Here is a 13,143-nt window from a genome sequence, read left to right on the forward strand (position 1 = left end):
TTGAACTTCAGCCACACTTTCGTCTATGACATCACACTGGAAGATAGAACGATCTTCTGGGGGGTTGTCAATGACTCCATTCAGATTGAAGATTACTATGCGGCCATCTATTTCAAAGGAGTATGTCCCTGAAAAAGCATCCAATTTGAATTTTGATGTCTTTAGGAATAGTCTTCCAAGTAGGATTGATGATGGCTTGTCTGAATCATTATGGGGCATCTCCAAGATATAAAAATCAGTGGGAAATGTGAGCCCTTTAATGTTCACCAAAACATCTTCAGCAACTCCAGCAACTGTAATAATGCTTTTATCTGCTAACACAAAACGAGCTGCCGACCTTTTTAAGGGAGGGAGCCTTAAAACATCATATATAGACAAAGGCATTATACTGACACATGCTCCTAAATCACACATGCAATCATAAATTACTACACCACCAATAGTACAACTAACTATGCAAGGACCTGGATCACTACATTTTTCAGGTAATCCTCCCATTAAAGCAGATATAGAACTACCTAAAGGAATAGTTTCTAATTCATTAATTTTATCTTTATGGATACATAAGTCTTTTAGAAACTTTGCATATTTAGGTACCTGCTGAATAACATCAAAAAGGGGAACAGTTACCTCAACCTTTTTGAATATCTCTATTATTTTAGGATCAGGTTCCAGCTGCTTCCTAGGCTTCCTTGCAAGTTGTGGAAATAGAATGGGAGTAGTGTTTTCTGTGGTGCCTGCACCTTTTTGTGCCTCTTCCTGTGGTTGAGCTATCTCTTCTTCGGCTATGTCCTGTATATCCTCTTCCTCTTCAACATCTTCAATTTCTACCACCTCTTCAGCTGAAGCGTATTCTGGTGAGCTTGGTTCCTCTTGATTCCTCTCCTGCAGTGTGGTTCCGGACCTCAGGGTGATGGCATTAATTCCTCCCTTTGGATTGGGTAATGGTTGAGAGGGGATTCCAGTGGTGCTTGAAGGTTGGTTACTGGAATTTTGTGCTGAACCAAGTTGTGTCATAAAAGCTTGTAGAGTAGAGGTGAAACCATTCAGACTGGCGTTAATACTGTTCACGATGGTATTTTCCATGGCCAGTTGTCTTTTCTCAAAAGCTTGTAATAATTCTTCATTAGAAGATACAGAAGAATGAGTAAATTGAGAGGTTTGCTGCTGATTGTTCGGTGGTCCTTGGTTTTGCCTCAGGTGAGGTGCTCGGTATGGTTGATTTTGCTGCCTGTTGTTGTAATTATTCCACCTCTGATTTCCCTGATTATCTCTGCCTCCCCTATTATTTTTATCCCTCCAATTCTGGTTTGAATTGTCCTGCCATCCATGGTTATTATTTCCACTTTGATTGTACCCTTGGTTGGGGCGGTCATAGAAGTTGTGAGTGGATGCCACCATGTTGTCTTCTTGTTGGAGCTGCGGGCATTCATCAGTGTAATGGCTGTAATCAGCACAAATTCCACAAATTCTTTGTGGAACTAGTTGTTGGTTTTGCTGCGGTTGAGTTTGCTGAGCTTGTTGATTTAACTGCATTTGCTTCAGCAGGTTGGTCATTTCACAGATGCTTCGATTTAGAGCAGCAGTCTCTATGCCAGAAGATACTTCTGCAACAGCCCTTGAACGGCCTTGCTTCTATCTGTGGTTCCGAGTAGATTCAGCTAAATCACTGATCAATTGCCAAGCTTCATCACTGGTCTTGTACTTCTTCATAGACCCATTACTGGCACTTTCCAATGTGGTCTTATCTTGGGGTCTCATACCTTGTGTGACATAGCTGAGTAGCATGATCTTGTCAATCATGTGGTGGGGGCATGCTTCCAGAAGATTATTGAACCGCTCTCAGTATTCAAAGAGAGTCTCATTGTCATCCTGAACAATTGTAGAGATATCCTTCCTCAGTTTATCAGTAACTTCAGATGGGAAGAATTTCTCCAGGAACTCCTTTCTGAGTGTATCTCAGTTGGATACGTTTGCTAGAGGTTGAGTGTAGTACCACTCTCTTGCTTTTCCCTCAAGAGAGAACGAAAAAGCTTTCAGCAGAATTGAAGTTTCATCAGTGCCATCATGCCTGACAGTAGAACAGGCTGCCTGGAAATCTCTCAAGTGCTTGATAGGCTCTTGAGCAGGTAGGCCATGAAACTTCCGCATCAAATTTAGCAGTGCGGTCTTTATTTCAAAATCCGTAGCTACCGCTGGATGATGCGCTTGAAACGGTTACAGTGTAAAATTAGGAGCTCCTTCCTCCTGAATGGTAATTCTTCTAGCTGCCATGTTTTCTGCACGTAAAACAACCGAATCAGTAGAACGGGGGCTAGTTTCCTCCTCAGATTCACTTTCAGATCCGCCCTCAGAGCGGACTAACCTACACTATTCTCGCCTTATTCGTGAAATTATTCTTTCAATTTCAGGATCGAATATTAGCAAGCGTGGATCAGGAAGTGAACGTGTCATTTGACAGAAGAAACACGCAGCTCATAGTAGCAAAATTAAAGAAAATGCAAATAAATAAATTCTAATAAATAAAATAAGCACTCTATTGCAACTCCCCGGCAACGGCGCCAAAAATTGATGGAGTGCAGAAGCTGGTGAATTAAAAATTTATTAAAATGGTTACATTGCAAGTATAGTTCTTAACTCACCGAAAATCTGCCTATCAATTTAGAAATATGTCACTGAAAGTTTAAATTAAAATTACTGGGAGTTAAAGTCCCAGGTCGTCTCCCAATGAGTTGCAGAAAAATGTGCTGTTTTATTAATCAGATATTCCAAAAAGAGTTGAGCTAAGTAAATTGGGATTTAAATTGAGGAATTTTAAATAATAAAAATAAGAGGCCTTGACTGGGAATTGATTGGTTAGAATCTCTATCATTGATGGTGTGATTGTAAGATTAATTTATAATTAATAGTTGTTCTGTTTGGTTATCCCTTACTAGGTAAGAGAAAGTCAAACAAGTGGAAATGCCAGATCTGTTCACAAGTTGCAACCCACCTGATGCCAGGGCATTTTGGCCAGTTTTACTGACCTTTTCTTTACTGTTTTTAAGGTAGTTTCATGCATTTTCTTAGGAAATAAGCTAGTTTTGGGTAGATATTCACTTACATCTTGATTCAAGCAAACATTGTGAATTTTGAATGATTTCATGAGAATTATGCATAAATTGAATGATAAATTGGATGATGCATGATCCCATGATTAAGAGCAAGACTTTGATGCACTTTGTTTGATTGATTTCAGGCCAAAAGAAGAAGAAAAGAGCCACGTTAGTGGCTACGTTAGTGTAACGTGGGCACTAACGTGGAAGGAAGGAAAGCCACAACGTTAGTGAGAAAAGTTAGTGGCATTAACTTTGAAGAAAGGAAATGGAGCCAACATTAGTGACACTTAACATTATCACTAACGTTGGACCAAGCTCATGAGTGGCCACGTTAGAGTCCACGTTAACCTAGTTAATGTGGCCTCTAACGTTAAGAAGGAAGGGGGAAGCCAACGTTAGTGACACTCAACATTGTCACTAACGTTGGCCAAAGCACATTAAGCCACGTTAACTCCCTCGTTAATCTAGTTATCGTGGAAGCTAACGTGAAGGAACAAAGTGGTCGACAACGTTAGTGACACCCAACATTGTCACTAACGTTGGAAGCAACTACACAACCCCCCAAGGAGCCACGTTAACTTCCACGTTAACTTAGTTAACGTGGAGGCTAACGTGTGAAAAAAAAGAAGGTGCTCGCCAACGTTAGTGACACCCAACATTGTCACTAACGTTGGAAGGAGCCACACATGCCACCATGAGCCACGTTAACTCCCACGTTAACTTAGTTAACGTGGAAGTTAACATGGTACCTGACAGCCTGACCATGCCTTCTTCAAACACGCATAACTTGAGCCACAAAACTCCAAATGAGGTGATTCTAGTGGTATTGGAAAGTAGGATTCCAGAGTTTTCCAAGCATATATGGCACTACATGGTTGACACTAAATTTGAGGGAGAAAACCTACCCCGAAAGTGCAATGATGAACATGGTATCAACCTGTATTAAGGTCAACTGACCTCTTCACCTTCCAAGAAGTGTAACTCGAGTTGTAGAGCTCCAAATGATGAACTCCCAAAGGCATTGGAAAGTAGACATCCAGGGCTTTCCAACAATGTATAATAGTATGGGGTGGATACTAAGTTTGAGCTTCAGAAACTGGCAATAATGAAGCCCTGATCGCTAGCGTTATTGGCAATCAACATTTCCAGTAACGTTGGCATATATGCCAGCGACCATGTCCACTTCAAAGGAGCATAACTTGAGCTACAAAGGTCCCATTGAGGTGATTCCAGTTGCGTTAGAAAGCTGACATTCAGAGCTTTCCAACGATGTATAATACTCTATAGTGGGAATGAAATTGAAGTACGAACCAGAGGCATCTTTTAAGCCCCAAAAATACCAACTGGTAGCAAGTGTGACGTTAGCCACACCAACTTCAGCACTAACGCCACACTTGTAGCGTTAGTGTGGCTAATGGTAGCACTAACATTGGCACCTGAACCTCAACTTTACTCACTTCTCTCTCAAGTCCACTTCAAAGCCCAAGCAAGCAAGCCCACAATTGTCAACCAATCAAGACCACAAGAAGCATCTAGACTAGGAATTTCATTTAATTGTAATTTGCTTTGTAATTTAGGAGAGCCTATATAAAGGCCTTAGTTTTTACTTTGAAGAGGGGGACTGGACGGGACTGATTCGGGAATTAGGGGATTGAAGAGGGGTCTTCGGACTCCCTCCCCTCACACACTTTTCCTTTTCTTTCCTTGTATTTTTCCTTTATGAATTTTGAAGTTTTATTTTCAGTTTTAATCTTCATCTTTACTTTCTGCACTTTTCTTCTTTTCTATTTTGGTAGAGCAATGACCAACTAACTCTTTACATTGGGTTAGAGAGCTCTATTGTGATTCAATGGATTAAGTGTAGTTCTTATTCTTCTTCTTCTATCTTTTCTCTTGATTTTACTTGAAAGCTTTCGATCTTCATCCAATTGGGTAGTTATCTTGGAAAAGAAGCTATTCATACTTGGATCTCTTTTGAACCTTGAAAGAGGAATGAAGAGATTAAGCTAGAAATGCTTTCTCATGCTGGACCAAATTGGGTTTGGATGGATATGTGACTATAATCCTCTCAACACTTGATTTGGGAAATGCATGTGGTATAATCAGTGACCATACTTCATCTCTTCTCATGAGCAATTGACCAAGGAATTGGCTGTTGATCAAGATTTGAGAGATTGAATTACAAGAAATTGTAATTCAATCACTTAAGATTGCCAAGGAGATCAATGAGTGCATTGATTGAGGAAGAGATGAGAATGAACTTGATCTGGAAGATTGCAATATCTCTCGATCCCAATGTTCATTTTATTTTTAGTTCTTACATTTACTTTTCTTGCCATTTTACTTTTCTGCACTTTATTGCTTTCTTTACTTTTCTCTCAATTTACAATTCCTGCTGCTCCTCATCCAAATCTGAATCGTCTAACTAGGATAATCAATTAACCATTGATTGCTTAATCCATTAATCTCTGTGGGATTCGACCTCACTCTATTGTGAGTTTTTACTTGACGACAAATTCGGTACACTTGCCGAATGGGAATTTGTTGAGAGACAAGTTTTACCCCGACCACCACCTAGTTCAAAGGGATTGGCGTCGGTGACAGGATAGCAATCCAACATTCAACCCAATTATAAATTTTTCTTTCAATCCTTCCAACTCAAGAGTTCCTTTTAATCAACTCCCCATCAAGTAATGAAACTACTCACGCATTGTAAATAAAGAATCCATGGCACATGAAAGGGAATTAAAAGAAGACATGATTATTGGAATGGAATTTAAATTAAAAAGAAATAATCCTTGCATTAATTAATCATAAAAATATCTGAATGACAAAATTGAACATAACAAAGAACATGGAAGAATAAAACCAAGTTAAGAGAACAAACTAGAGTGATGAAGTCTTGATGAGGAAAATAACTCTTCTCAATGTTCCAATGCTAAGATCAATTGAAAATTAAAATTCTTAAAACTAGAGAGAAAAAAAACCTAAGAGAGTCAAAAACTAGATCTAAACTACTTAATGAATGTTTTCTCTGTTGTTTCTGCATATTCTCTGACTCTGGTCTGCTGTTCCGGGCCGAAAACTGGGCCGAAATAGGGTCCAAAATCGCTGGTTTCAGATTCTGCAGTTTATGCAGATCGCGCATGTCACGCGATCGCGTCGTCCACGCTACCGCGTTGCTTGTGCTTTCCAATCCGCGCGGCCGCGTAAGCCATGCGGCCGCGTCACTGCGATTTGCGCTCCTTCGTGTGGTCGCGTGAGCAATGTGACCGCGTCACTTTTCGCTGGTTATCTCCTCAAACTCTTGTGTTCCTTCCATTTTGCTAGCTTCCTCTCCAATCTCCGTCTCATTCATGCCTATAAAGCTGACGCTTCCACAGTTCATCATAATTATAATTAGTCTCTGGGAAGCAATTTTCAAACATGTAATAAATTCAGGAAGGAAATCTAAATGCATGCTAAATTGATGAATAAGTGGGTAAGGATCACGACAAAACCACACAATTAAACACAATATAAACTATAAAATAGTGGTTTATCAACCTCCCCACACTTAAACATTAGCATGTCCTCATGCTAAATTGAAGGAGACAAGGAAATAAGTATGAACATGCAGAAACTCATGAAATGCAATGCAATCCTACATACATAAATAAATGCAACTATATGATTATTATCCACTTGATCAAAAGTAAATAAGCCCTTCAAAACAATTAGAAATCAAATTCCACTAATTCTATCATCATATAATAAACCGATAAAAGTGCAAGAAGATAGCTTATGAAGGCTGGAAACATGAAAATTCAAGCATTGAACCCTCAATAATGTATGTACGCTCTAATCTCTAGTGTATAGGGTAATCACTCTATTCTTCTCTAGTCATGCTTTCTAACTTTTGTTTTTCTCCTAACCAATCAACAACAGTTAATATACCAATGCAAACATCATGAGGTCTAATTCGAATTGGATAGAAAATAATAGTAATTGCATTGAAACTTGAGGTACAGCAGAGCTCCACACCCTTAATCTATGGTGTGTAGAAACTCCACCGTTGAAAATACATAAGTGAAAGGTTCATGCATGGCCGAATGGCCAGCCCCCCCAAAACGTGATCAATAGTCTCCTCAGATAAAGAATAAAATAAAACTGAGACCAAAGATGTCTAATACAATAGTAAATTATCCTATTTATACTAGATTAGCTACTAGGGTTTACATGAGTAAGTAATTGATGCATAAATCCACTTTCGGGACCCATCTTGGTGTGTGTTTGGGTTGAGCTTGATCTATCCACGAGCTGAGGCTTCTTTTGGAGTTGAACGCCAAGTTGTAACGTGTTTTGGGCGTTCAACTCCGGGTCGTGACGTGTTTCTGGCGTTTTACTCCAGATAGCAACATGGAACTGGTGTTGAGCGCCAGTTTACGTCATCAATTCCCGAATAAAGTATGGACTATTATATATTGCTGGAAAGCTTTAGATGTCTACGTTCCAACGCCATTGAGAGCGCGCCATTTGAAGTTCTGTAGCTCTAGAACATCTATTTCGAGTGCAGGGAGGTCAGATTCCAACAGCATCAGCAGTCCTTTGTCAGCCTCCTATCAGAGTTTTGCTCAAGTCTCTCAATTTCAGCCAAAAATTACCTGAAATCACAGAAAAACACACAAACTCATAGTAAAGTCCAGAAATGTGAATTTAACATAAAAACTAATGAAAACATCCCTAAAAGTAGCTTGAACTTACTAAAAACTACCTAAAAACAATGCCAAAAAGCGTATAAATTCTCCGCTCATCACAACACCAAACTTAAATTGTTGCTTTGTCCCCAAGCAACTGAAAATCAAATAGGATAAAAAGAAGAGAATATACTATAAATTCCAAAATATCAATGAATATTAATTCTAATTAGATGAGCGGGACTTGTAGCTTTTTGCTTCTGAACAGTTTTGGCATCTCACTTTTTCCTTTGAAGTTCAGAATGATTGGCTTCTCTAGGAACTTAGAATTTCGGATAGTGTTATTGATTCTCCTAGTTAAGTATGTTGATTCTTGAACACAGCTACTTTTATGAGTATTGGCCGTGGCCCTAAGCACGTTGTTTTCCAGTATTACCACCGGATACATAAATGCCACAGACATATGACTGGGTGAACCTTTTCAGATTGTGACTCAGCTTTGCCAGAGTCCCCGTTAGAGGTGTCCAGAGCTCTTAAGCACACTCTTTTTGTTTTGGATCACGACTTTAACCACTCAGTCTCAAGCTTTTCACTTGGACCTGCATGCCACAAGCACATGGTTAGGGACAGCTTTGATTTAGCCGCTTAGGCCTGGATTTTATTTCCTTGGGCCCTCCTATCCATTGATGCTCAAAGCCTTGGATCCTTTTTATCCTTGCCTTTTGGTTTTAAGGGCTATTGGCTTTTTCTGCTTGCTATTTCTTTTTCTTTCTATTTTTTTCGCCATATTTTTTTCGCAAGATTTTGTTTTTCACTGCTTTTTCTTGCTTCAAGAATCAATTTCATGATTTTTCAGATTATCAATAACATTTCTCTTTGTTCATCATTCTTTCAAACGCCAACAGTTTTAACATTCATAAACAACAAGATAAAAAATATGCACTGTTCAAGCATTCATTCAGAAAGCAAAAAGTATTGTCACCACATCAATATAATTAAACTAAATTCAAGGATAAATTCGGAATTCATGTACTTCTTTGTTCTTTTGAATTAAAAACATTTTTCATTTAAGAGAGGTGAAGGATTAATGGAATTATTCATAACTTTAAGACATATTTACTAAACACTAATGATCATGAAGTAGAGACACAAAACATAGATAAACATATAATATAAAAACCGAACAGCAGAAAAGTAAGAACAAGAAATGAATCCACCTTAGTGGCGTCTTCTTCTTGAAGGACCAACAATGTCCTTAAGCTCTTCTATGTCCCTTCCTTGCCTTTGTTGCTCCTCCCTCATTGCTCTTTGATCTTCTCTTATTTCATGGAGAATGATGGAGTGCTCATGATGTTCCACCCTTAATTGTTCCACATTGTAGCTCAAATCTTCTAGGGAAGGGTTGAGTTGTTCCCAATAGTTGTTGGGAGGAAAGTGCATCCCTTGAGGCATCTCAGGGATTTCTTGATGATGAGCTTCCTCATGCATCTCTTGAGATCCGTGGAGGGTCTCTCTTGCTTGCTCCATCCTCTTCTTGGTGATGGGCTTATCCTCTTCAATGAGGATGTCTCCTTCTATGATAACTCCAACTGAGTAACATAGATGGCAAATAAGATGAGGAAAAGCTAGCCTTGCCATGGTGGAGGACTTTTCGGCTATTTTGTAGAATTCATGGGAGATGACTTCATGAACTTCTACTTCCTCTCCAATCATGATGCTATGAATCATGATGACCTGATCCACAGTAACTTCAGATCGGTTGCTAGTGGGGATGATGGAGCATTGAATGAACTCTAACCACTCTCTAGCCACAGGCTTGAGGTCCAGTCTTCTTAGTTGAACCGGCTTGCCTTTGGAATCTCTTTTTCATTGAGCTCCTTCCACACATATGTCCATAAGGACTTGGTCCAACCTTTGATTAAAGTTGACCCTTCTAGTGTAGGGGCGTTCATCTCCTTGCATCATGGGCAAGTGGAATGCCAACTCACATTTTCCGGACTAAAATCTAAGTATTTCCCCTGAACCATTGTGAGATAATTCTTTGGACTCGGATTCACACTTTGATCATGGTTCCTAGTGATCCATGCAATGGCATAGAACTCTTGAACCATTAAGATTCTGACTTGTTGCATGGGGTTGGTTAGGACTTCCCAACCTCTTCTTCGGATTTCATGTCGGATCTCCGGATACTCATTTTTCTTGAGTTTGAAAGGGACCTCAGGGATCACCTTCTTCTTTGCCACAACATCATAGAAGTGGTCTTGATGGCTTTTGGAGATGAATCTTTCCATCTCCCATGACTCAGAGGTAGAAGCTTTTGTCTTTCCTTTTCCTTTTCTAGAGGATTCTCCGGCCTTAGGTGCCATTGATGGTAATGGAAAAACAAAAAGATTATGCTTTGACCACACCAAACTTAAAATATTGCTCGCCCTCGAGTAAGAGAAGAAAGAAGAGAAGAAGAAGAAGAAGAAGAAGATAATATGGAGGAGAGTGAGGGAAGGTGTTTCGGTCAAGGTGTAGAAGAGGAGTTTGTGTTGTGTGAAAATGAAGTATAATGGAAGGGTATATATAGGGAGGGGAGTGGGTGTAGTTTCGGTCATTTAGGGTGGGTTTGGGTGGGAAAGATTTTTGAATTTTGAAGGTGGGTGGGGTTTATGGGGAAGAGTGGATTGATGTGAGTGGTGAAGGGGGTAATTGGGAAGAGAGGTTTGAGGTGATTGGTGAAGGGTTTTTGGGGAAGTGTGTTTATTGGAAAGAGAGAATGAATGTTGAGAAAAGGGGAGAATATGTTAGGTGGGGATCCTGTGGGTCCACAGATCCTGAGATGATCCTGTGGGGTCCACAGATCTTGAGGTGTCAAGGATTTACATCCCTGTACCAATTAGGCATGTAAAATGCCTTTGCACACCATTCTGGCGTTTAAACGCCGAAGTGATGCACACTCTGGGCGTTCAACGCCCATGTGTAGCATGTTTCTGGCGTTGAACGCCAGTTCCATGCTTGTTACTGGCGTTCAGCGCCAGCTTTCCTCAAGGCATATTCCTAGCGTTCAAACGCCAGGATGTTGCTTGTTTCTGGCGTTCAGCGCCAGAACAGAGTTCTGGCGTTGAACGCCAGCCAGATGCACCTTACTGGCGTTTAAACGCCAGTGAGTCCTTCCTCCAGGGTGTGATTTTTCTTCTGCTATTTTTTATTCTGTTTTTAATTTTAGTATTTTTTTCGTGACTCCACATGATCATGGACCTAATAAAACACAAAATAACAATAAAATAAAATTAAAATTAGATATATAAAAATTGGGTTGCCTCCCAACAAGTGCTTCTTTAGTGTCATTAGCTTGACAGTGGGTTCTCATGGAGTCTCACAGATATTCAGAGCATGATGAGGGCCTCCCAACACCAAACTTAGAGTTTGAATGAGGGGGCTTCTCTACACCAAACTTAGAGTTTAGTTGTGGCCTCCCAACACCAAACTTAGAGTTTGACTGTGGGGGCTCTTTTTGACTCTGTACTGAGAGAAGCTTTTCATGCTTCCTCTCCATGGTTGCAGAGGAAGGTCCTTGAGCTTTAAACACAAGGTAGTCCCCATTCAATTGAAGGACTAATTCTCCACTGCTAACATCAATCACAGCTTTTGCTGTGGCTAGGAAGGGTCTTCCAAGGATGATGCAATCATCTTCTTCCTTCCTAGTGTCTAAGATTATGAAATCAGCAGGGATGTAAAGGCCTTCAACCTTTACTAACACGTCCTCTACTAATCCATAAGCTTGTCTTACTGACTTGTCTGCCAATTGAAGTGAGAATAAGGCAGGCTGTACCTCAATGATCCCCAGTTTCTCCATTACAGAGATTGGCATAAGATTTATGCCTGACCCCAGGTCACACAGAGCCTTGTTAAAGGTCATGGTGCCTATGGTACAGGGTATTAAGAATTTACCAGGATCTTGTCTCTTTTGAGGTAGAGTTTTCTGAATCCATGTATCTAGTTCACTAATGAGCAAAGGGGATTCACCTTCCCAAGTCTCATTACCAAACAACTTGGCATTCAGCTTCATGATAGCTCTTAGATATTGAGCAACTTGTCCTCCAGTTACATCTTCATCCTCTTCTGAGGAGGAATAGTTTTCAGAGCTCATGAATGGCAGAATGAGATTTAGTGGAATCTCTATGGTCTCTATATGAGCCTCAGATTCCTTTAGGTCCTCAATAGGGAACTCCTTCTTGCTTGAGAGACGTCCCAGGAGGTCTTCCTCACTAGGATTTTCATCCTTCTCCTCCCTTATGCATTCGGCCATATTGATTACTTCAATGGCCTTGCAATCTCCTTTTGATTCTCTTCTGTATTGCTTGGGAGAATACTGGGAGGAGTTTCAATGACTTTCTTACTCAGCTGGCCCACTTGTGCCTCCAAATTTCTGATGGAGGACCTTGTTTCACTCATGAAACTTAAAGTGGCTTTGACAGATCAGAGACTAAGTTTGCTAAATTAGAGGGGCTCTGTTCAAAATTTTCTGTCTGTTGCTGAGAAGATGATGGAAAAGGCTTGTTATTACTGAGCCTATTTCTTCCACCATTGTTAAAGCCTTGTTGAGGCTTTTGTTGATCCTTCCATGAGAAATTTGGATGATTTCTCCATGATGAGTTATAGGTGTTTCCATAAGGTTCACCCATGTAATTAACCTCTGCCATTGTAGGGTTCTCAGGATCATAAGCTTCTTCAGAAGTTGCCTCTTTAGTACTGTTGGATGCATTTTGCCATCCATTCAGACTTTGAGAGATCATGTTGACTTGCTGAGTCAACACTTTTTCTGAGCCAATATGGCTTCAGAGTATCAATTTCAAGAACTCCCTTCCTCTGAGGCATCCCACTATTCACGGAATTCCTCTCAGAAGTGTACATGAATTGGTTATTTGCAACCATGTCAATAAGTTCTTGAGCCTCTTCAGGCATTTTCTTTAGGTGAATAGATCCACCTGCAGAATGGTCCAATGACATCTTGGAAAATTCAGATAGACCATAATAGAATATATCTAATATGGTCCATTCTGAAAACATGTCAGAAGGACACTTTTTGGTCATCTGCTTGTATCTTTCCCAAGCTTCATAGAGGGATTCACCATCTTTTTGCTTGAAGGTCTGAACATCCACTCTAAGCTTGCTCAGCTTTTGAGGAGGAAAGAATTTATCCAAGAAGGCCGTGACCAGCTTATCCCAGGAGTCCAGGCTATCTTTAGGTTGTGAGTCCAACCATGTTCTAGCTCTGTCTCTTACAGCAAAAGGGAAAAGCATGAGCCTGTAGACTTCAGGATCTACTCTATTCATCTTAACAGTCTCACAAATCTGCAAGAACTCAGTTAAAAACTGGTAAG

At 40.1% G+C, this 13,143-nt stretch overlaps 1 non-coding gene across 1 annotated transcript; it reads left to right on the forward strand.

The window, feature by feature from the left end:
* The first annotated feature begins 12,827 nt into the window (after positions 1-12,827).
* On the forward strand, positions 12,828-12,931 carry LOC112713585 (small nucleolar RNA R71). The gene has a single exon (XR_003158556.1). It is a non-coding gene; the product is annotated as a small nucleolar RNA R71 (small nucleolar RNA).
* The last annotated feature ends 212 nt before the right edge of the window (positions 12,932-13,143 follow it).

The sequence above is a fragment of the Arachis hypogaea genome, chromosome 9 (genome assembly GCF_003086295.3).
Source record: "Arachis hypogaea cultivar Tifrunner chromosome 9, arahy.Tifrunner.gnm2.J5K5, whole genome shotgun sequence".
In the NCBI taxonomy this organism is placed as follows: Eukaryota; Viridiplantae; Streptophyta; class Magnoliopsida; order Fabales; family Fabaceae; genus Arachis; species Arachis hypogaea.